General features: G+C 38.1%; 1 protein-coding gene and 2 long non-coding RNA genes across 6 annotated transcripts in view; 2 read left to right on the top strand and 1 right to left on the bottom strand.

Moving 5' to 3' along the window:
* The window catches only part of LOC106085804 (probable serine/threonine-protein kinase DDB_G0282963), a 41,895-nt gene that overhangs the window by 9,013 nt on the left and 6,723 nt on the right, over nt 1–26,159 (bottom strand). Inside the window, exon 1 of one of the 4 annotated variants that reach the window (XM_013250235.2) lies at nt 11,908–12,009. The exons of 1 other annotated variant lie outside the window; for it this stretch is intronic. The gene's annotated coding sequence lies outside the window, so the exon portion shown is untranslated. Of the gene's footprint in view, nt 1–6,564; nt 6,584–11,898; nt 12,010–26,159 lie in introns of those variants that run through there. 2 more of the 4 variants (XM_013250244.2, XM_013250259.2) reach the window with 2 other exon arrangements.
* LOC106085835 (uncharacterized) lies at nt 6,058–6,899 on the top strand. The gene is made up of 3 exons (XR_001221030.2): nt 6,058–6,477; nt 6,603–6,744; nt 6,814–6,899. It is a non-coding gene; the product is annotated as an uncharacterized LOC106085835 (long non-coding RNA).
* Nucleotides 11,725–12,316, top strand: LOC106085844 (uncharacterized). The gene is made up of 2 exons (XR_001221031.1): nt 11,725–11,816; nt 11,877–12,316. It is a non-coding gene; the product is annotated as an uncharacterized LOC106085844 (long non-coding RNA).

Below are 26,159 nucleotides of genomic sequence, written 5' to 3'. Positions count from 1 at the left end.
ACGGATAGTAAATACGGTACTAACCACACGTAGCCGTAGCAGCTATAGCCAAAGTACGTATGAATCCCTCGTCTTGTACTGAACTGCAGCGCAATTCAAGTCCGGGTGGGAGAGAGTAAAAGCAATCCATAGCACTAGGGAGGGTAAGAAAACAACGAGGGGTGGCAGTTTAGTTGCTGCCACCCATTAAAGTCATCAACCTGACTCATTTGCAAAGTAAAGTTTAAAATAGCATTCCTTGTAAGTACGAATAAGCTCTTGAAACCCCCAAATGGTGAGAAGACAAGTAGAGAAAGAGAGCTAAAGAGAACAAAGCGTTACTCAGTATAAAAGCCGAGACAACAAGAGAAGAGAGTTGCAAAGCATCGCATTAAACAGAGAGCTCTGACTCAATGCGTGAGACTAGCCGAATAGCCAAAGCTTACAAACCAATGATTGCGCACACATTCACACACTTACACAACAATACGAAACCAATACCAGTTTACCATTTAGGGGTTGGTTTGTTTCAATACTTGCAGGCCCAATAACCCACACTGCCTAGCAGACCCAAGCCCCAAACACAAAAAAAACTACGGCTTAACGTGTGTTGCTTGTAAACAGCATGGAGGCAGGCAGGCTGACTGAATGACAACAACAATACCAACAACCAACATAGAGTGGTTATTATCGATACTCTTAGGCTTGCCATGCATTTTGTGTTTGGTTTTTGCATTATTGCCCAGCCATGAATTGAATTGCCCGTTAGAGGATTAAAACCCCCAAGAAAAATTCCCCCAAGGATAATAACCTATGACGTGTTGTTTGTAACTCATAGTACAGGAAAGCCAAGAGGCAATATGAAATTTACGTTTTTTGTTCGGGCGAACCTTTGAAGTTAACAATGTAGGTGAAAGCAACAAATTGAATTATGTTATAGAGGATTGGCCTGTGAAAAAAGCCAGAATAAAACCCAGGATTAATTATACATACTATACGGTGCTGATACACAAACGGAAGTAAGCTGAAGACAATAAGCCGACACAAAGTTTTTATACCCTTCTCCATAGAATGAGTGGCATACTAACTACGTCATGTCATTTGTAAAACGTCGAAATATTGATCTGCGACCCCATAAAGAACACTTTTAAATATTAAATTTCCCATGAACATTCTATTAAGAAACAGTCATACATCTCTCATATTAATGAGTGCAGTCGATTAAAGTTTTAAGCTGAATGGTATGGGGCCTTCTTTTTTTTATGCCGAGTCGGAACGGCTCGCCGCCTAGGGACAACACTCGGTAGAGAAGTTTTAACATGGCTGGATATCTAACACATGTAGTCAGCATTGGCAAGGAAATAACCACCACCGAAAAATTTTCTGATGTTAACGCCAGGATTTGAAACCAGGCTTTCGGCCTGTAAACCGATCTCCCGATTTGAATTATTGATCATACAGAGAGCGTAGTTCTGATGCGACTCGGCTTAAAGATTGCTTATTTTCTTTTATGACCTCCAAGATCTATGTTAAGTATGTTCCCAATCGTTCCCAATCATTGGGAATTTCATGTTATGAACTTCCATCATCTCTCTCAATAGCTTCTGCCTATAAAGAGTAACCTGACAAACGTAATCCATGATGAAGGAAATATAAGATTCGGCTCTTCCGAACTTAACAAGTGTTTAGGTTAGGTTTAAGTGGCAGTCGGCAATCAAACTCACTCAGACGTTTTCGTCTATTGTGATACATCCGCTAATCAAAGAAATGCGAACCTAACGTAAAACTCATTCTACTTGTTAGTGCGGAACACACATACAAAAGATCCACATCGTTCTCATAGCATCTGCAGAAGTCGTTAATGTATTAGGTGTAGCATTAAATTCAGTGCATCAGGTGGAGTCTTCCTCAGTGCGACTATGAATGGACAAACAAGCCATTCTTTGGATCCGGTTGAGTATTGAACAGTAGGTGAATTTTTAAAGAGCCGTCCACTAGACCTCAATACCATATAGCGGCATATCAAGCAGGTCTAGACAACATTCATGCCGACACGGTAGAAGATGCGCTAAATGGCTATCGGGTGAATGTAGTCCTTGGAGAACGACCGCCTCCCATTGCGCCTGAAGAAATTAACCTCCCCCGGCAAATCAGAATAGTTCTGGCTCAATTACGTTCCGGCAGATGCAGCCGCCTCAAATCCTACAGAGCAAGGATTGATGCCGGCGTGCAAGATGTATGTGCCGATTGTAACCAGAGACCGCACGATACACGTCACCTGTTTAACTGCCCTGCCAGACCCACTCGACTCAGACCCAGATCCCTGTGGAAGCACCCCATCTTAGTCGCAGAGTTCCTGGGTCTTGACACTCAACAAATTCAAGCAAAAACAAACAACAACAACAATATAGCGTTATAGGTCATAAAGCTGCAGTATAAAGCCAGTGCATGACACGCGGTTTAAATTCCCAACTTTTGCCAAGTTGTTCTTTTCAGCAGGTGATACAATTTACACACAGCCGCACTGGTCTCCTTGGGAGGAGAGAATGTTCCATTTACCAAAAGCTGGTGTTTTACTGGACAGGAAATTTAACTTCGACTCGGGCATTTTGGAATTGGAATGAAAGACAACTTGAGAGGAGAGAATGTTCCATTTACCGAAAGCGGGTGTTTTACTGGACAGGTCTTTAACATAGCATAGCTACCATATAAACCGATCTGCCGATTTGACATCTTTAGCCCCTGGAAGCAGCAATTTTGTCCGATTTGGCTAAAATTTTGCACATAGTATTCTGTTATAACTTCCAACGACTGTGTCAAGTACGGTCCAAATCGGTCTTTAATCTGATATACCACCCATTCTCAAATATCCTTGTTCAGTTCCTGGAAGCTTTAATTTTTGCTAGTTTGACGGAAGTTTGGCTTGTAGAATAAAATTATGTCCTTCAACTAAATTTATCTTGCATAAATTTTTAGCAGAATTCATGGTGATGGGTTCCTAAGATTCGGCCCGGCCGAATTTAGCACGCTTTTACTTGTTCATGTATAACCTCTGGACATGGTTCGAGGACTCACATCTTCTCTCTCTTCTCTTCCTTTTTAGGGGAGGCCGAACTGGCCTTGGAGTGGACTCACCTATGGTGACCAAACCATTTAACCTAACCTAACCTAGCTTAAAGATAATGAGGCACAGAGCATCCTCTAAGCCCACTCCGAACTTCTGAGATAACAGCATTCCACAGCTGTCAGTTTGTCGTTTCTGGCCTTTTCAATAAACAGGAACAGGCCTAGTGATTCAGATTAAAGAATGGAATTCAAATATACAAGTTGATGGCTCCTTCCAGCGCAGACTATCATAGCACAAGGCGGATGACGCTGAACGCTTGGGTTCGAATCCTGGCAAGAACATCAGAAAAAATTTTCGGCGGTAGTTTTCTTCTCGTAATGCTGGCGACATTTGTGAGGCACTTTGCCATATAAAAACTTCTTCCCAAGGAGATATCGCTATGCGGCAAGCCGTTTGGACCCGGCTATAAAAACTCGAAACTAGTTTCAGCTTTTTTTGCAGAGCTTTGCTCCATCACCGAGATGAGCAATTTGGCAACTCTTCGCAATGAAATATTATTGATTGATAACTGGTCAAACTGAATTGAAAGCAAGCAAATGCAATCATGAATAAAGGTTGGTTGGTACTACAAGCCTCCCTCCTTTTCCTCTTTCCGGTTTTTATTTTTATTTTCTTGCTTTATCTTACCCAGTGCTCTTAACCAATACTTTGGCTGCTTATCTTTGCCATGACAATGTTTTAGTCATTGAATTATTACTTTCGCTTCAGACCATGGTCTATAAGCTTTTCTCTTTAGAGTGCTGTGAGGAAAAGAGCACAGTTTTCTTTTAAGGTCTTCTCAATGCTCAGCCTGCAAAGTATTGCCCACCAAGATTAAAAAAAAGGTTAGACGACAACAATTGTTGTTCACTTTGGTTGATAGTCTTTTGTTTTCACATGGTTGTATGTGAAAACATGAATCAGGTGAATATTATAGCCCTATTTGATATTGGTTCTTTGTTGTCTTCGCTTGTTGTTGTCACTGATAAGCGAAGCTTTATATTGTTGTAATTGTTGTTGCAACTGCTTGGTTCACTTTGATTTTTTATGCGTACTCTCTGTGTTTTACGTGGTAGTACCAGGTAGACTCGTCCATCTTCACCTCCCCTTCTTTGATTACTTCCATATCTTTGGCTGAATTTCCCCCAAACTAACATTAATTTTTTTTTATATGGTCGAGTACTGCTGATAAGACAACTGAACTCAGTCCCCGCTAAGTTTAATAACACAGTATACATATATGAATCAACCTGGGTTTGTGTAGCAATGAAAACGAGAAGGGTTACGCAAAACAGGTGAATGGTATCATGACTCTACTGTTAAAGTTGGGTGCAGTATTCTTCAAGGAAGGATTAATCATTGCAAAAGAATGTGATTAACAAAAAAAAAAGCTAACAAATCTGAGAAGTATGTAGTATCAAGTAGTTAAAATACAATTGATGTTAGGAAAATCTACATCCTCCACCTATTTGAGGATTTAAAGATCGAAGACATTTTAGGCCATTTCCAGGACATCGCCCTGCGCGAGATTGTGTGCAGTAAAATCGAAGAAGTTTTGAACAATGTGGGAGCCAACACTCTGACCCAACCCTAAGATCAGACCAGGTGGACCGTGCTGAGACTGGATAGGCTATGTGCTATGGAACAGATGGACAAAGTGCCGTGACACAAAATGCCACCTTCGCATTGAACCACAGATGTGCTCGATAGATAGATGTAGTATGGGGAATAATGCCCCTATACAACATCTCCCTAATTGTTTCGTCCTGCGATATGTATGCAAGCTGTACCCTTGAATCAAGCAGACTGAACCCTTTTTTTGGGGAAGATTTGACGCCTTGAATTTTGCACGCACTCTGAATAATGGCTTGCTATGTTTGGAATGTTAAGACATACTAATATCTGAGTAATAGTTCCTACACAAAATGGGGAAATGTAGTTCACCGTTCAAGTAAGAGCGTACTAAATTCGGCCCGGCCGAATTTTGGGAACCCATCACCTTGGATACTGCTATTGGGTTGCCCAAAAAGTAATTGCGGATTTTTTTAAAGAAAGTAAATGCATTTTTAATAAAACTTAGAATGAACTTTAATCAAATATACTTTTTTTACACTTTTTTTCTAAAGCAAGCTAAAAGTAACAGCTGATAACTGACAGAAGAAAGAATGCAATTACAGAGTCACAAGCTGTGAAAAAATTTTTCAACGCCGACTATATGAAAAATCCGCAATTACTTTTTGGGCAACCCATATTTCATAACAAACTTCTGTCAAACCAGCAAAAATTTAAGATTCTAGAAAGCGTACGAGGATGATCGAGAGACCGGTTTACATGGGAGCTATAGGAGGTTATAGACTGATTTGGACCGTATTTGGCACAGTTGTTGGAAGTCGTAACAGAACACCGCATACATACATTTCAGCCAAATCGGACAAAAATTGCAGCTTGTAAGGGCTCAAGAAGTCAAATCGGAAGATCGGTTTATATGGGAGCTATATCACGTTATAGACCGATTCGGACCGTACTTGACACAGTTGTTGGAAGCCTTAACACAGAATACAGCATGCAAAATTTCAGCCAAATCGGCCAAAATCACTAATGCCTACATCAATATTAAGTATCTGTGCAAAATTTCAAGCGGCTAGCTTTACACGTTCGACCGCTATAATGATTCCGACAGACGGGCGGACGAGCATTGCTAGAATATATACTTTATGGGGTCTAAGACGAATATTTCAAGGTGTTATAAACAGAATGACTAGATTGTTATACCCCCATCCTATGGTGATGGGTATAAAAAGAGATAGTAGGTGATGCTGAGCACACTCTAATCCTGCAGTTGACTCAATAGACGAAAACAAATAGAGGTGTAGATGTTTCGATTAATTTGTAATGTATAACTGCATTAGTGATGTGAAGTTTGAAATAATTAATGCCATGACCTAGTTGCAATATGTGCTACTTAGTTATCAAAATCGTTTACTGTTAACTCAAATAATACTACAAAATTGTCTAGTTTTTAAATCACATAACTTTTCCTTTGTCAATCAATAATTGTTTGGAGTTTTAGAGAAATCACTTAATCTGAAAAATTTCTTGTAAATCTAAAATTTTTGTTCAATTCCCCCAGAAAATGTAAGGAGAGTTGCCTACATACACAAAGACTGCCATACACATACGATTAATGGTCTGACTAGGCAATGAGTTGAGATTTGGACCAATTAAAACGTAAATAAGTCAAAAGACAAGTCAAAGCAAAAGAAAAAAAAAACGCTCACATAAGGCAAACAAAAAACAACAACATTATACAACGCCATAGTTAAGTACAATAATAAGAGTGGGGATTTTGGGAAACACAAGAAAAGCGCCTCTAAATAAACAAACAACAATAGGTAGGTATATGGGGGGAGCATTTTTTTTTTGACAAACGATTGCTAGGCAAGCAAGCAGCAAGCACTAGGTGATGCTTTTCTTCAAACCTTGGACTAAAATTAAATTTTCAATTTTCACAAAACAGCAACAAAACCAAACACACACAGCCACCAACAGAAACTAGAAAAGCGAATCAATACGCCACCGTGATCACCGTTATTTAATAAGATCTTAGGTGAGCAAGTGAGACTGGGAAAGAGAAAGAGAGCGAGCGCGAGAGAGCGAAAGTAAATGACGAATGAGCCATAACGTTTGTTTGGGTGTGTAAGTACTATGTGTGTCATATTCATTCACAGGAAAATGTTTGCAGCCTAGGCCGGCCTGCCAAAAGTTAGTGTTATGTCCAAGGCTGAGTGGGTGTTTGGGTGTATGTGTGTGTGTGAGTATATGTAAAGAACTTTTCCTTGTCTAATGCCTTCTCATTCTTTACTTCTACGGTTGGCGTATTTTATTCTAATGGTTCTTAGCTTGCTGCAAATGTGTATAGGTGAGCCAAGCATGGGCTAAAGAAATGCAGACAGCCAAGGAAATGATGAAACGATCTCACGCATACCTATATACTTTAATGTTTTTACTCTTAAACAATGGAACTATTAAACGAACTTAAAGCATGCGCCATAGATTTGTAACGGACAGCTAATTTCATGTTTCTGTTAAGTTTAAATTGTTCCCCATTCTCTAAGGTACACGTAAAAAACAAATTGTTTTACAATTTTTTTCTATAAAACACAACATACCAACTTTTTCTATAGAAATTAAAAATTTGACATAACAAAATATTGACAAAATTTTTTTTAAAGAAATAAAATTTTTATAAAATTTTGTAGCAAATAAAATGTTGACAAATTTTCAATTGCAAAAAAATTTACACAATTTTCTATGGAAATAAAATTTTGCCAAAGCGTGTATATTTTTAACAAAACATTCTATAGAAACATTTCCCAAAGAATATGCTACTAAAACTACTGTTTCTCAAAGGAAAGGCTACTACAACTAGAGTTTCCCAAAGGAAAGGCTACTTAAACTTCTCTTTCCAGAGAAAAGGGTACTGAAACTACACTTTCCCAAAGGCTACCCTTTCCTAAAGGATAGGCTACAAAGAGCACACTTTCTCAAAGAAAAGGGTGTTAAAACTACCCTTTTCCAAAGGGAAGGCTACCAAAAATTATCTTTCCCAATGGAAAGGCTACTAAAATACCCTTAACCGGAGCAAAGGCTACTTAAAACCATGCTTACACTTGGAGCAAATCTAGATTTGCGACGAGATTTCGGAAATCTCATGTTTTGCAACGAGGTTTCCCATACATTTTCAGTGTGAGCAAATCTTCTCATTTGAGGAGATAAGCAGCAAATCTTCTCATTTGAGGAGATTAGCAGCAAATCTCCTTCGAAATTCAAATGCAACACTACATGTGTATCGGTTATTATCGGTAGGTTTGGGCAGCACATTTTCTCAACATCTGACAATTTCTTACTGAAATTATAAAATTTTGTAATTTAATTTAATAAGATCGATTACCAATTTAATTGCTGACCACAAAATATATGCTGAAACATCCCTGTTGACAAATTCAAAATACTTTAATCGTAGTGTAGACGGGTTCCGGAGATTATCTTAAATCAATTGGATTGGGGCTCTAGTGTTAAAATGTTTTTAAGTACTCTTTTCCAAAGGAAAGGCTTCCTAAAGTACTCTTTTCCAAAGGAAAGGCTTCTTAAAGTACTCTTTCTCAAAGAAGGGGCTTCTTAAAGTACTCCTTTGCAAACGAAAGGCTTCTTAAAGTACTTTTTTCCAAAGGAAAGGCTACTATTACTACACATTCTCAAAAGAAAGACCAATAAAACTACCCCCTATCAAAGGACTGGCTACTAAAACTAATCTTTCCCGAAGGAAATGTTACTAAAACTAGAGTAGTTTTAGTTTTTCCCAAAGGAAAGGCCACTAAAACTACCCTTTCCCTCTATAGCTTTCCTTGCCGAGGGAAAGGCTACCAAAACTTCCATTTCTCAAAGGAAAGTGTACTAAAACTACCTTTTTCAAAGGAAACTTCCATTTCCTAAAGGAAAGGGTACCAAAAATTCCTTTTCCCAAAGGAAGGGGTACTAAAACTACCGTTTTCCAAAGGAAAGGTTTATTAAACAACACTTTCCCAAAGGAAAACTTACTTTCAAAAGGAAAGTCTACCTAAACTACGCTTCCCCATAGGAAAGACTACTAAAACTATCCTCTCCCAAAGGAAAGACTACTAAAACTACCCTTTTCTGAAGGAAAGACCACAAAAATTATACTTTTCAAAGGAAAGGCAACAAAAGCTATCCGTTCCTAAAGTAAAGGCTAATAAAACTACCCTTTTCCAAAGGAAAGAATGCCAAAACTACCGTTTCTCAAAGAAAGACAACTAAACAGTTTTTTCCAAAAGGAAAGGCTACTAAAATAACTTTTCCCCAAAGAAAAGGTTATTAAAGCTACCGTTTATCGAAGAAAAACCTACTAAAACTACCCTTTCGCAAAGATAAGGATATTAAAAGTAACCTTTTCCAAGAGAAAGTCTTCTAAAATGGCTCTTTTCCAAAGGAAAGGTTAATAAAACAACACTTTCCAAAGGAAAACTTACTTTCAAAAGGAAAGGCTACCTAAACTACGCTTTCCCATAGGAAATACTACTAAAACTATCCTCTCCCAAATGGAAGACTACTAAAACTACCTTTTCTAAAGGAAAGACCACAAAAATTATACTTTACTACTAAAACTGTCTTTTCCAAAAGGAAAGGCTACTAAAATTACTTTTCCCCAAAGAAAAGGTTATTAAGCTACCGTTTCTTGAAGAAAAAAAAACACTAAAACTACCATTTCGCAAAGTTAAGGGTATAAAAAGTACCCTTTTCCAAAAATAAAAGGCTTTTTTCCAAAGGAAAGGTTACTAAAACAGCTCTTTCCCAAAAAGTTACTAAAACTGTCCTTTCCCAAAGGAAAGGCTATTTAAATTACTCTTTCTCAAAGGAAAGGCTACTTAAATTACTATTTCCCAAAGGAATGGTTACTAAAACTACCCTTTACCGACGGTAAGACTACTAAAACTACCCTTTTCTAAAGGATGGGGTGCTAAAACTGTCCTTTCCCAAAGGAACGGGCGCTAAAACTGTCCTATCCCAAAGGTAAGGTTGCAAAACTGCCCTTTCCCAAAGGTAAGCAAGCAAAAACTACCCTTTCAAAAAGAAAGGGTTACTAAAACTATCCTTTCTCAAAACATAAGGTAATAAAACTACCGTACTAAAAATAGCCGTCTCCCAAAGGAAAGGCTACTAAAACAATACTTACACAAAGGAAAACTAAACAAAACATCCATTTCCCAAAGTAAAGGATATTAAAACAACACTTTCTCAAAGTAAAGGAAAAAATAATTTCCCCAAGGGAAACAAAACAACCCTTTCCTAAAACTACCCTTTTCCAGTGGAAAGGCTACTAAAACTACTTTTTCCTGTATAAACGGGTGTTAAAACTGCCCTTTCCCAAAGGTAAGGGGGCATAAACTGCCCTTTCTCAAAGGTAAGGGTGCCAGTACTGACGTTTCCCAAAGATAAGGGTGCAAAAGCGGCCCTTTCTCAAAGGTAAGGATGCCAAAAACTGACCTTTCCTAAAGGTAAGGGTGCAAAAATATCATTTTCTGAAAGAAAGGGTGACTAAGTCTACTAAAACTACCCTTTCCTAAAGAAAAGGGTGCTAAAATTACATTTCCCATAAGACAAGGGTATTGAAACCACACTTTCCCAAAGGAAAGGCTACTAAAACTTCCCTTTCCCTATTAAAAGGTTACTAAATCTTTTGATCCTGAGGGAAAGGGTATTTAAACTTCCCTTTCCCAAGGGAAAGGGTACTTATACAACACTTGCTGAATGGAAAGGGTCAAAAATGTCCGTTTCCTAGGGGAAAGTGTATTAAAATTTTCCTTTTACAAGGTAAAGTGTACTAAAATAACACTTTACCATGGGAAAATATACTAAAACTAGCTTTTCCCAAAGAAAATGGATACTAAAACTATCTTTTTACAAAGTAAAGGCAACTAAAATTATCCTATTCCAAAGGAAAAGGTAATTGAACTAAACTTTCCTAAAGAAAATTATACTAAAACTATTATTTTCCAATGAAAAGTCCACTTTAACTATCCTTTCGCAAAGGAAAGGATTCTTAAACTAGCCTTTCCCAATTAAAATGAAAGAAAAAGGTAGTTTTAATAAAGATTAATAAAATTTTCCATCAAAAAACTATTTCTACAAAATTATGTATAAAAAATTAAAATTTACACAAAATGTTCCATGAAATAAAAATACTTGGATTTAAGTCCATTATAGTCCAATTTGTTTTGCCTTTGACACACTTTCATTTTTTCGTGTGTATTGAGTTTAACTTTGCGTACTCACTCAATGTGTGTGCATATGTGCTAATGAAATATAACAAAACGCGGCGTAGTGGTTTTACCTATTCCTGCTTTAAAGATTTGGTCTGCCGAGAGAGCAAGAGTGGAAGAGAGAGAGAGAGAGAGAGAAAGTTTGCCATTTTGTTTGCTCACTACTGCTTTGTGAAATGGCCAAAAGCTAGCCATTGCTGGGGTTGGCAGCCCCCGCCCTCACCAATAAAACAAAAACAATCCACAATAGTGATATTGTGTTTGTTTGTATTTCTTAAACATTGATCATGACGCTGCGAAATCATTGCTTTATCCATCATACGGCCAAGATTTGGATTGAGGCAAAACAAAGGCTGATTATTTTGCAATTGGTGAGTAAAAGAAAGTATCCTCAAGACTGGCTGTTTTGCTGGCTGGGTAGTGTGTCATTAATGAAACAGCTATGATGATGGGCATGGGTGGCCAACTGGCTGGCAGAAGAAAACGGTGCCTTTAAATACACACTCAGCCACTCACTTGGCCGCCAAGTAAAGACTTTGGGTGCTATTTTTAAACGATTTTCACATTCATACTTTTCTTGTTCGCTCGCTCGCTCACTCACTCCTCTCTCGAGGCCATAACCATAAAGCAACAAGCACTGTTTATATGTCGGGTGTATTGTTTATACAACTAACACCACCCCAAGAGCAGGGGGGAGTAGGCCAACCAACAACGAAAACGACTCTCTGAAAAATGATTTTTCAATTCGCAGCGTATTGAAAACGGCTGTGATTGCTGCTGCTGCTGCTGCGGAGGCTGCAGCCCCTACACTTTTCCTCTTGAATATAAAATTTCAAAACACTTGGTATTGAAAACACGGAACTAAATTCTCAATTCAACGACCACATTCACAAGTATTTTTCTTTTTTGGCTTTTCATTTTGGTTTCGTTCAAATTCTGTTTTGTTTTTCTAGAACTAAGAATTTAGAATTTTACTTTGCTTGCCTGTGTATTTGTTTGCACTGACGGTGATAATGATGATGATTCGTTTGTTCGTGGTGATGTTTGCAGCAGCGACTGAGTCCAACTGTATTGAAGACGGAATGGATACTGATTTAAGAAAACCATTTCAAGTTGGCTATGAGCCGATCGCATCTCAAAGATCGACCAGAGCATCAACAACAAGAACAACAACAATAGCAACCAAAAAACAACAGCGAAAGTTCTCACCAAATGATCAACAGCATCATCTTAGCCTTGTTATATAGAGTATATCGAGTGTATTACTCGTTGAATTCTACATCGGAATATGTACTATGTGGGCTTTTTGCTCGACGCGATACATAGTATGTTTTGTGGAATTAAGAAAAGCGCAGAATTGAAAAATAAAACAACTGAATCAATCCCAATGGAATTAATGAGATTTATGGAACAATACAAAATATTGAAAAAAAAACTTTCTCTCTGCTTTACAAAGCCCAAGATTTTAAGTTGATTGAAAGAGGGTCCTTAGCTAATAGAGTTAAAGCCTATCAAAAGAACCTTAGGACTTAGGACTACAAACAACAAGGATGCTCTCCTGAGAACGATTTAAGCCCATTTGTTCTGTAGTATCAGCAGGGTTGATACTACACAAAAAATATATACATTCTACCAATACACCAATGAGTTTCACGTCAGCACACCATAAGAAACTGGGGTTAACGTGGGAAATTCATCGAATGGGATCTGTATCTGTCCTTAAACCTGAATGTATGATCACAATTGACTGCTTATGTTAGGACCTTTTTTCTCTTCTATGCTCTTAGGTCGTTTCAAATACGTTATAATGACAAATGTAGCCCTTCGTGTCCTGCGTAAATGCGAAGGTCGTAAAGATCTTCTACCTAACCTCACTTAGTATTTGCTTTGCCCTGTCACGTTCTGAATCTTCCCTTAGGAGTTTTACCGTCCTTCTGTGCACGAGTATACACAAATTCATTAAACATCTTCCGTTTTATACCCCCAAATCGTTTCAAGTGTGAAATAATGTCCAATTCCAACTGTTGGAAACTTTTTTACGAAAGCTGGACCTGGGTATGTGAAGAGTTCCAATGTCTCATAGTCCATCCTATACTTCTAAGTACAGTATAATGTCCAATGTCAACGGTTAGAAACCTTTCCTTGAAAGACACGCATTATTGCACACAGCATTTTATTAAGGTGTGTCTGTAGCCCTATGTGCACTGAGTAGATGCGAAGATCGTGCAGATCTGCTACCTAATATTACTTGGTATTCAACTTTTTCCATCACGGTATGAATCTTCTCTTAGGGCCTTTACCGTCCTTCTACGTATACACAAATTTCTTAAACGTCTTCCGTTCTATGCCCCGAAGCCAGTATAGGTTAGGTTTGGTTAGGTTACAAAGAGGGTGCAGATATGAATCCGCCCCATGTCACTATGGACATACTCCTAAGCCAGTAATCGACTTGTTGTGCGCTCCAAAAACTATAAAGTAACCTCTAAAAAGAAAATTTTAAGTTAGGAATTCCGTGCTACTTACAAAATCCTTAATTGTTTTCAATACCACTCCCCTAAGTTGGTTCATGTCTGGTATTGTGTCCCCACCTAAGTGCCGGTATGTGTTGGACGCGAAAGCCGGGAATGACAAAGGAAATGCTCCAACGTCTCATCATCTTCACCGCATGCCATACACATGCTATCACTTGCCGCATCGATTTTATATAACTTAGCTCGTAGTCCTATGTGTCCCGTTATGATACCGAAAGCTATACTGACCTCTTTCTTACTTCTTTTCAGTAATAGCCTCGTCTTTTCGCAATCTGGATACCCCATAGGATTTTCGCCGTCCTACCGACCATTTCGCTGTTCCAAAATGCTGCATGCGCATTCGTCGCCCACTCCTTTGACTCGTACTGCGTCGACCCGAAAGGCTTCGGGATAACCAAGTTTATTGACAGCAGTCCTCTGGCCTTCATCGTCTGCCCTTTTATTTCCCCTTACACCGTTATGGCCCGGCACCCAAACGATGCGGATTTTGCCTTACTCAGAGATGGCGTTAATCTCCTTCTTACACTGCAAGACTGTTCGCCTTACCGTCCTGGTAGTTATTGCCCTTATGGCAACTTATCTGTCGGTAAAGATGTTCACACTCGACGTCCTCGATTTAGCACCACACCACATCACGCATTCCGTCATCGCCCAAATATCCGCCTGCAGGACCGTATAGGTTAGTCTAAAACAGATCTCAGTCAATGGGTTCTCAATGTAGGCCCCCAGGCCCACTCTGTGCTCTAGCTTTGATCCATCCGTGTAACATGATCTTCCAGATGACAATACTAGAGATCCGTTTATCCAAGACTTTGCCGATGCCAGCAGTGCCTAGCACTCGACTTTAAGGTTCATCTCAGTAATCCGATCGGAAACCTCTTCCCTTCCTTCCAGGTTTCCTATTGTCGCCTCGATTATACCGCGATGGTATGAGCTGCGACCATCCTCAATCCTGTACCGGTACGATATAATGTCCAATTCCAACTGTTGGAAATTTTTTGCGAAAGTCGGTCCTGGTTATGGGAAATGCTGCAAAGACTAGTCATTATTCCTACATTCCTTTGCCCTTTTTTTTAATTTTTTTTTTAAGTAGGTGTGTCTTTAACCCTATGTGCCCTGTGTAGATGCACAGATCTCCTTCCTGCTCTCACTCAATATTTGTTGGCGAACCTCTGGTCCAAAGCCATACTATCTGCCATTTCATTGCCTCTTATCTGTATTCGCTTTGTCTTGTCACTCTTTCTGTATTCGCTTTGTCTTGTCACGTTCTTGATCTCCATATATGATATTTGCCGTCCTTCCCATAGCTTCTTCGTTGTACCTTATTCGTCGCGTCTTACCACAGTCCTGATCTATCCGTAGCATATTTTGCCTACGTCTCTTCAGCCTATTTATTTATTCGTCCTATATGCGTATTTTCGTCCATGTCCTTAAACAGGGATACCTGGCAAACATTTTTGATGGCCAAACAATCTTCCACGAATCTTCCAGACGAGCTCGTCTAAGAGTCGTAGACGATTCCCACGTCGTGAGGCGTTGTGCCATCAATTCGCATCTTCTGGAAGAGTGTTCCGTGAATCTTCCATATGAGTTGCTAAAGTGTAAGTCAGAAGAGTATTGGTAGATCTAAGAATCGCACAAGAATCGTGTGGGTGAGTAACAAATGAGTGTTTTATATTAATACAATACTCTTCCACAAAAGTTTTGGAATATCTATTAAATATTGCTCTAAAACATTTGCTCGTTATTTGTTTAGAAGATCTAAAAACGCATATAAAGATCAGTTGTTCATCAAAGACACGCTACTTTCGGCATTCGTGCTTATACCAATCTTCATATAAGCCAAGTAAGAATTCTGTTTGGTGTTGCGAAAGTTGTCCGCTCAAAACAAAACATCGAATAACATAATCAAATACAAGTCCTAAACGAAGCAGGCCTGAAAATAACAACATTCGCGAAAAGTTTACTCAGGTGAATAATAAACAAATCTTCTGGACGAGTATAACGCAATGGGTTGCGCAATAATCGTTGCGAAGGGAAGCTTAAACTTCCTCACACACAATGGATTGCCGAATGAGAACCTAGAAGTGTTTCACGAGTCATATGGAAGATTATAACGCAATGGGTTTTAAGAGAATCGTCGCGAAACGTTACTAAAACTTCCCCACATGTAATGGATTGTCTAGTGATAAGCTAGAAGAGTGTTTTACGAGTCATACAGACGATTATAAAGCAATGGGTTGTAAGAGAATCGTCGCGAAGAGTTGCTGAGACTTCCGCACATGCAATGGATTGTCTTATGTTAACTTAGAAGAGTATTTCACGAGTCATACGAACGATTATAACGCAATGAGTTGTAAGAGAATCGACGCGAAAAGTTAAAATTGCGCATACACAATGGATAGTCCAATGATATCGTAGAAGAGTGTTTCGCGACTAATACGGGAAAAAATTGCGTAAAAATCTACCAGAAGATTGTTTTATTCATCGCGGAGACGAACACTCATCCAAAATGAAGATAAATGTTTGTAGGATATTGGAGAATATAGGCGAAGTATGAACCACGAGCTGTATGACGACGATAGCATAGTTACACGCATCAAAATACACAGGTGATGTTGTCAGAATGGATGTAGAAGCTCCAGCAAAGAAGTCTTTTGAAGGCAAAAACGGTGGTAAAGGCAAACGCAAACCGGGAAGACCAAAAGCCCGATGGAAAGACCAAGTTGTGGAGTGGGAGACACCTCGAAACTTGGTTTCCGAGATTTAAGAATGAGCGCAGAAGATCGAGGCGCTTGAAACGCTATTCTACGTTCGGCTAGTGGAACAAACATTCTGTCATAGCCAATTAAAGTAAAAGTTTGTAGGATAGCTTAGGAAAGCCTTCCACCGCAGCTTCGATTTCTTTAAGTTTACCGTCGCACTATGGTCGGATTGTATGGAAACAGAGGTCAAAGATACATTAAATCCAATTTCGATTAAATTTGAAACAATAACTTGTACTATATGAACATCCGAACCGAATATGGTCCAAATCGGACTATATTTCGACATAGTTGCCATATAGACCGAACTGCCGATTTTAGGTCTAAAGCCCATTTTTGCCGTATTTGTTATACGATTTCGCTGAAATTTGGAGCGGTGAGTTGTAGGATGCTCATCAATATGTGAGTTGAAGATGGCTCATATCGGGCTATATTTAGATAAAGCTCCCATATCAGCCGATCTTCCGATTTGAACTTTTGAGCCCCAGGAAGGCATAATTTATAAAGGGGGATTTTTAGCAATTGTCTTTTTGACAACACTGGTTTAAACAGCTCACGTACATTTCGTGTTTTCTTTCACTGTCAAGCATCTTCAGTTTGGTCAATAATTTAACCATGAATCGTCTTACAAACGAACAAAATTGGCAAATTATCGAATATTATTGAGCAGAATTGCAGATTTTGGAGTGAAGATCAGCCAGAAGCTTTGCAAGAGCTACCAATGCATCCAGAAGAAGTCAAAGTTTGGAGCGGTTTATAGGCTGGTGGCATCATTGGACCGTACTTCTTCAAAGATGATGCAAATCGTAACGCAATTGTGAATGGTGAGCGCTATCGTGAGATGATATCCAATTTTTTTTTTGCTCAAAATGCAAGAGCTTGACTTCCATTATATATGGTTTCAACAAGACGGTGCCACGTGTAACAATACTTATAGAGAGGCGAATTCGGTGAACATATTATTTCACTTTCAGAACCGGCCAATAGGTAGCCTAGATCGTACGATTTAACGCCTTTTGACTAATTTTTGTAGGGCTATGTTAAACCTCATGTATATGCAGACAAACCCGCTTAAATTGACGCACTGGAAGACAACATTGAAGCATTTATTCGTGAGATACTGGCCGAAATGTTGGAAAGAGTATGCTAAAATTGGACTAAGCGGATGGACCATTTGAGGCGCAGTCACGGTCAACATTTGCATTAAATAATCTTCAACCATTAAATTAAATGGATTTATTTAATTTTTCTAAATTTGATGTGTTTTTTTTTAACTTTCCTATAGCTCTTAAAAAGTCACCCTTTATAAGATTTGGCTGCATTTCCACGGACACAATCGAAAACGTACTATTACCTCTTAAGAGTTAATGCATACATATTTGGTACCAAACATTAGACTTTAATTTTTTGAAATTTGGCCAATAGCAGCAACAACTGTGCGCCATAAACCACTAGTCCTTGCGTTTGTCTAGTGTAGGCACAATACCAGTACCCGCTTTTTGCTATTACTAGGACTTTTGCCAACAGGGCCACGTTATAGGTAGTAATGGCGATTGAAAATCGAAATATCAGACACCCCATTTTCTTCCCTATCATCGGGCCATCTGCGTAGCAACCTTATTTATGGTATAAGTTTATCAGGCTCGAGTTCTATGGTCGTCACAAAATTCCGTTTTGAAATTCCGCACCAGCTTTCCTACTATTACCTCAACTATCCGCCGATGTTGTGATCTACTCCCACCTTTTATCTTTTCTACCTCGCCCTAAGTCTCTTAGCCTGAAATACTTTCTCTTAATTTATCAGCAAGTCTATGGACCTGACGTTCAAGTAACCTACAGTGTCCTTATCGAGCTATAGATTCAAATACGAGAAATACGGCGAGAAAATCGGAAAAATTTTTAGCGGTGGTTATCATTTCCTTGAGCTGGTGACACTTTTGAGGTTATTGCCAGAGGCAATCAAGCCGTGTAAACTTCTCTACTCTGTAATAAAAAGGAGGTCCCTTATCAGTTAAATTAAGTTTGTATCGGCCAGCACTCATTGATATGAGAGAAGTATCTCCACTTTTCCTTAATGGAATGTTCAGGTGCACATTTGCATTTTTCCCTTATCGGGTAGGTTTTAATAGGCCTTCAGCCATATTAAGACTCCTTACTAAGAGGTCCCTTACGATTGCAAATGCAAATTTGCCTATGAACATTCCATTAAGGAACCGGGGCAAACTTCTCACATATCAATGAGTGCTGTCCGATTCAATTGTAAGCTCAACGATTACCATCCATTAAACCAAAATCTGTTCTTAATGGAATGTTCACGTGCAAACTTGCATACGTATGTTTAAACCATATACCTATTTATAATTTAATCCCTATATTTATAAGACATGCATATTGCTTATATCCAATCTCAACCTCATTTATTATACAACCCTCGCAGAATCTCTATTTCGTTTTCCTTTACTCACCAAAAAAAAAAAATCAGCACTTTTCTTCATTGGCGCAACTCGCTGTTTGTTGCATTCATTGGTTTCACCCATTCTATAGACTTGAGATTGAGTTCAGATTCTATTTATATCGAAACTATTTTGAAATACCCAAAACATACGAAACGTATATCCGACACTCGTATTTACGTGGAATCAAACACTAAACATGCCTCCTATATACGCACTCACACATGTAGATATCTTACGTCCATGATCTGTATGTGAAGATGTGTTTGTAAATGTATATATATGGCGTAATTAGCTGTTTGTTGTTGTAGTAGTTTTTGTTGTTGTTTTGGTTGCCGAGTTTTGTGTAATTTGGTTGGTATTAAATGTTTTAAATCGGTTTATAGTCTCCATCATTATCACCATCATCATCGTCATTATCATCTTCTTCGTTTGGCGGCTGTAATCCTTTGCGGTTAAAGGTAATTGAACTTCGCTTTATGCCTACAACTCCCCTTAGCCAAACTATACAGAGAAGGGAATGATAGTGAGCAGAATAGATTTAAGAGAGTAAGAGATTTGGCAAATGCCAGCAAATGAGATTCGTGATGCAATGAGTGTGCAATAATTAGAAAAAATATTAAGGGTTTCATAGATGTTTTTTATTGGGAATTATAGAATGCTGACAACATTTTGATCGACTTGAATTTCAAAGTTCTTGTTTGAAATTTGAAAGAAATCTAAATGGGTTATTGATACTACTTGCCGTCATATCAGGGGATCGGTTTAGATGAAAGCTCTATTTGCGGAACCTTACAGCAAACAGGATAAAAATTATGAATGTTTGGTGGTAAATATGTGTAATTAAGTTTTTTTTTTACTGGATGAGGCCCAAGGATTTAGGGGCTACATATGACTAATGCAGATTAACCGGCACCAATCAGAGACAGCCATCGACGAACAGCTCAGGACTACTGGAAGAAATGGTATAGACAGGGCTGTGGTTCAGAGCCGTGGTAACGTGGTAACACGCAATCATATCGTGATTTCGATTCTAGAAAAAAATATTACACATAAAAGGAACAAAATTTTGAAATTGTCATCCCAATCCTCTCAAAATGGTACACTATTCACATTTTCAATCGAACAAACAAAACTTGCTTGAATGGCGGCAATCAGCTGTATTACGCGTCAAGTTACGCACAGTTTGCCTAAATATTGGTGTTAGGGAATATGCATAATATTCAGTATACGCCGCTATTATGGTGTAGGTAGCTAAGAATTATAGCTGCTGGTTAAAAGTGCTACAGTCTACCCCATAGACTTGGCAGGGTGTATGAAATGGTACATTTTAGCTCTCTCTGGATGTTTTTGGGCAAACGAACACACAACATTTTGATTTCATTGCAATATGTCACTTCCAAGCAACGCGTCCAAGAGGTTAGTTCTTTGCAGCTTTCCATTATCTACATAAGATTTAGGGTTTATCCCATACACCCCTCTAAATAAATTATGTGAATATCATCAAATTCTGAACTCACTCAACTCGGGTTCTCACTTAAGAAAGCAAGTTAGGTGATTCCTTACTAAACCTCAAGCTTTTTAATTTTTCATATGAAATAAAATTACAAAAAAATACTGAATTTGGAAGACTTAAACGTCTGCCAAAAAATATTACATCACCGTAGTATGAATTTGCCTCATTAGTTCCCAAATACCTAAAATTTGAACAATCAAAATCACCATTAAACTCATTTTCTCCCGACAGAAGTTACGATTAGAAGCTGCAACGTAGCAAATAGCGATATATACCCATCTCGCGGCAGCAATGGGAATTTAACGGTAGTAGCCCTGGAAAGGCCAGGCAAACCATCACTGGTCGTGGCAGCCATATACCTACCGTATGATGAGAAAAACCCCCCGTTCGATATGCTCCGGGCCTTGGTTGGATGGCCAGGAGTAGCCGGAATGGTCTTCTGAGAAGTGATTGAGGTCTTAGGTCTTATTTGTTGCTTGCGTAACGAAAATCCTCTCATGTTAGAAGGTGGAAATGCTGGCTTGCTTCCCTGTGTGTAAGACTGGTTCGACAAATGCACTACCGGTATTGCTTGGCTCTCCCCCGCTTGATACATGGCTATTCTGTATAGTGTCAAAAAGGGAATTCCCTTTGTATGTGAGGATTGGTTCACCGCTTTGAGCTGGCAAATGGGGATGCTAGGAGGCTCAAGGCACTCTTTTTGAAGCGTCTTGATGATAGGTGGGGAACGAGATGGACGAACAGTGACGGAATTAAGCTTCGGCCTAAGTCTAGGCTTGTCCGCGACTGATCTGTGCAACTGTGGGAGACCTGAGGACTGGATGCATGTACTGTCGGAATGCAGATTTAAGCGCGATTGGCATTAGTGAGGCGGTGCAGGATTTCAGTAGGGCCCTTGAAGACGATACGACTGTTGGAAGGCTGGCCACCTTTTCCCGGGAAGTATTTATTAGGAGACGAACAAAACTAAGTGGACGCGTGAATACACGCTAGTTATCCATGGCGAGGTGTTGCTGTACTGGCGCGGCCGAGTGATTTGATGCTGCGCATGACATGGCCTGGCATATGCCTTGCCCATGTTGATGCTGCGGCGTTTGCCCACCGTTGTTTCCTGTACCTTTTTTTGTTGTGATCGGTCATCCGTGAGGGTGGCCGCATTGACCAATCCGGAACAGTTTGGGGTTCAACTGGTAGTAGTCTTTCAAGGCTACGAAGTCTGGTACCACGGACTTTAATCTGGTACCACGGGTGTCAGGAGCCCTTGGAATTTCGGTTCCAGCCTCACAATGGTGACGATTAAATTGGTACTCTTGGGTGGGTTACCACATGTGGGGGCGTTGCTAGACGCATTGTTTTCACCCTTGGGATTCGCAGGTTTGGGCCATGCATTTGCGTTAAACACCACATTCGTGTCGACCGAAGGAGGACGAGGGAATTGCTGGATCTTGGCAAGGGTTTACGACACCAAGAATAATAAGGGGACACTGCGCGATATTCCATACCGACTTCTGGCGACGCTGTCTTGATGAGGATAAGGAAGTGACGATCGAACACCTGTTCTACTCATGCCCAGGTCTACAAGGCCACAGGCTTTCCATCCTAGGGTTTTCTTCAAGATCTTGGTGATTTGCACGGATACTTCTCATTTGCATAGATACTTCTCATTGATGTCGATTATTGGGAATTGCAAATGGGCCATATCGGTTCAGATTTGGATATGGCCCCATATAAACCGATCCCCGGTTTTGACTTCTTAAGTCTCAATATTCGTCTGATTTGACTGAAATTTGGCACAGGACTTCTGTCACGGATTTTAACATTTGTGCCAAATATTTTCGGAATTGGTTTAAAAACTGATATACCCCCATATTAATCGGCCACCGGTTTTGACTTCCTGACCCCGTAGAAACCTCGATTTGCATCCGATTAGGTCGAAATTTGGCACAAGGACTTCTATTGCGACTTCCAAAATGTTTGCCAAGTATGCTCCAGATAGATCTAAAAACTGATATAGCCCCAATAAACCAATCCCAGGATTTGACTTCTTCAGCCCTATAAATCTCAATTTTCATCCAATTTGGCTGAAATTTGTCACAAGAACTTCCGTTATGACTAGAAACCTCAATTTTCATCCGATTTGGGTGAAATTTAGCACAAGGACATATTTTACGACTTTCAACATACGTACCAAATATAATTTTTTCTTAATTTTAAAAATTTTCATTTTATTAAATTTTACTTGCTTTCTTTTAAATATTAACTTATTTTGTTTCAGTATACTTCATATTATTTTACTTAAATTTGTATCATTGAAAATACCTATGCTTTACAAATTGACAAATACTCATATCAAAACTCTTGGTTCATGTCAGTACACCTAGTATATAAAATAATTATCGATACGTTATCGATAGTTCGTAGATTATCACATTGATTACGCACCCATCCCCAAATCAGCTGATTTCAATTAATTCAAAATAAAACTGTAAAATTAATTAAAAACAATTTTCACTTCCGTTTGCCTATGACAAGATATGGCGACATTTTAACACCTTAGAAAAAAATCCCTATGGTATTTTAAGTTTCCCATGCATACATAGTGCTTGCCCCAATTCCAAACCAGACAACATTGTATAGAAGATTTAGATTTCTTGCATTATATTTACTCACTCACTCTCTAACAAGAGCGAGTCAACATAACAATCCTATCCTCTACCAAAAGGCACAGCCACTATGTTGCAGGGCACTAATTTTAGAATAACTTTGAAATGAAGATGATATTGAGTGAAATGAAAAAAAGTAATACACAAAAGCAAAAAAAAATTTAAAGAAATAAGCTCTGGTATTTATGAAGCACATGCCACTAGGGATCAATGCTGGAGCTAGCTGGTGGCGGCGATCAGCATAGGTAGGCATTTAAAAATGTTCAACAGCAACAAATTTGTAGGAAATTAATGGCGAGGCTTTGAGCAAAGGAATTCAAGAGATAAATCTATGCGGAAGTAAAGAAACTAGCACAGTCACGCACGCATGTAGTAAACCAGACGATTGTTAAGAGAAAAATCAATTTGTTGGGAACTTAGATTGGCATAGGAAAATTATTCGGGCCAAGATAATTTCAAAATATTTAAGGAAGTAAAGATAGAACAACACTTCGCAAAGTGTTATACTGTTAAATTGCCATAGCACAGTACGTTTCCTGACTTAAAATGTAAAATATAGAAAAATTAAAAATAAAACTATTTATTTATGACACTAATGGGCGCAGTTACACAGTTCAAAAGATTAAACTTTGTTCGTGTGAGTATCATTAAACATCAACTGAATTAAATAGCTTTGAAATAGAGTCACACGAAGTTGTTTACACTGTCCGTGTGCTTTAATTCATACGCGGATTTGTATGCTGGCCATTTATGATACTGTACTGTATAAGCAGATACTGTACTGTATAAAGCTTAAAACGTGCATGAACAGTTTAAAAAACTTGTCTCAGCCAAGTATATCACAGTCAATAACAAAAATGCTTCTGAATTTACGAATGCATGTATAACACATGCCAATAATACATTATAGTATCGCTTCTGCAAAAATATTCAGGAGCTACTCACTAAACTTGCTTTTACACTATTACACTGTCAACCCGTTATATTGTCAAACTGTTATATTGTCAAACTGTTTTATTGTCAAACTGTTATATTTTCAAACTTTTATACAGTCAAACTGTTATACTGTCAAATTGTTGCACTTCCCAAACTACATTTATTTTCAAACTGTTATAATGTCAAACTGAAAAGTTAAAAACATGCAAAAACAGGTCAAAAATATTGTATTACAGTTTAAAAAAAAATGCTTATCAATTTAAAAATGCATGGATAATGGTATCGCTTCTGAAAAATGCTCTGTACCTTTTCATGGTATTTTTTAGAAAACTTAGTGCAATTTTGGTTTAGGACTGTGTGTTGTGGTATTTCTATGTTCCTTAGCATTTTTATACTGTTATAATTTTAAACTGCTATAGCACGGTATGTTTTCTGAGTTAAAATGTAACATATAGAACAATAAAATACAAAACTATGTTTTTATGACTATTTTTTCAATTCAATTCAATGGTTCTTTATTTCATATAACGTTATAATATGTATAAAACAATTTTACAAAAAATATCTTATTGATAATAAAGAATTTTACAGCATGGTTTATAATTAAACCGTCTGCCGGAGTATTGAGTTATTATATTTTTCTGTTTGATTTTATTCTTAATTAGTAATTAAACTCTTCTATTAACATATTTCTATATTTTCTTGCTTCCTTTAAGAAGTTTAGTAAATTCACCCAGCAAAAACCTTCACCACCATTTAGTATGCTAATAATTTCGGTTTGATCCAATAGAGTTCTATTAAAATGTCTAACTCTCATATTTGCTAATACTGGACAGCGGCCAATGAAATGGGCTAAATTTTCTGCTTTTCCCAAATTACACAATGAACATCTTTGTTCATTCGAGGTCCTATATTTATTAAAGTTCAACCACATTAGATCACCTCTAGCTTTCAGAATCAAAGTTATTTGTTCTTGGCTGAATTTTTCTGTGCAATACATGGGGCCAACATTGTAATCGAGGTATTTATATATTCTGTTTTCACTTTGCTGCGCTTTTTGTAAGTGATCATTAAACTTATTGGCTTTCATGTCCATTAAAAGTTGCTGTGCTGCACTCATCCAAGATTTTTTATTTTTTTTTACATTATTACTATTTATGTTATGCAACGAGAGTTGGGTACTATAATCGTTAAACCAGGCTAGATTTTTGTTTGCAAGTTTTTCGGCTAGTATATGTGGCAGTCTGTGGCTCTCGAGCTCGAATAACACTTTTATGACTAAGCAGATACTGTCAAACTGTTATACTGTCATAAATACTCAAGACTCACTCATTAAACATCCTGTTATTCTTTCAAACTATTATACTGCCAAACTGTTATACTTACAAAATGCTACTGTTATACTGCCAAACTGTTATACTAACAAAATTTTACTGTTATACTGCCAAACTGTTATACTATCAAACTTTTATACTTACAAACTGTTATACTGTCATACTACCATCCAAAACAATGCTTTTATGATTAAGCAGATACTGTCAAACTGTTATACATATCATACTACAAAGATCAAAACGTACAAGAACAGATTAAAATCTCATTATCTCATCTAAGCGTATAACAGTTTATAAAATAATGCTTCTCAACTTAAAAATATATGTGTAACACATGTCCATAGAGCAATATAATATCGCTTCTACATAAATACTCAGGATATAAAGGTTTAAGCAAAATGTTGGGTTATAGAACAAATTGAAAAAAAAAATTCAGACTTTTATTTAAAACCAGTAAGGAAAGGCGAAAGTCAGGCGGTGCCGACTTTATAATACCCTACATCTACCCTATAGGTACAAAGTGGAAGCTATGTCTTATTCTGAACCAATTTTGATGGACTCCGCCGGATGTTTTCAGACGGGTTATAAAACAATCCGTATCACATTTCGAGCAAATATGTTCAATCTGTATTAACAACGGTTCACAAATGGCAACATTATTGCAAATTACCCAAAATCCGACGAACATATATATGGGAGCTATATCTAATTCTAAACCGATTTCGAGCAAACTTCTCAGTTGCGCAAAATTTTGACAAGATTGGTCTGCAGTGGCTCTGGAAGTGGAAATCGGACTATTTACATATAAGACAGCTATATCTTACTCTGGACCGATTTCTATGAAATTCATCGGTAATATTAAAAATCATAAGAAAATCCTTCCTGCCAAATTTCGAGAGAATCGGTTAACAAATGAGCGCTTTATTGCAATATTTCTCAAAATCGGACGAACATATATATGGGAGCTATACCTAAATTTGAACCGATTTCGAGTAAACTTTGTAGACATTGTGAAAGTCGTCGAGGAAAGCGTTGTAA

Source organism: Stomoxys calcitrans, chromosome 4 (genome assembly GCF_963082655.1).
Source record: "Stomoxys calcitrans chromosome 4, idStoCalc2.1, whole genome shotgun sequence".
NCBI classification, from domain to species: domain Eukaryota; kingdom Metazoa; phylum Arthropoda; class Insecta; order Diptera; family Muscidae; genus Stomoxys; species Stomoxys calcitrans.
The sequence above is the reverse complement of the archived record's forward strand: the minus strand, read 5'-3'. Positions and strand labels throughout refer to the sequence as shown.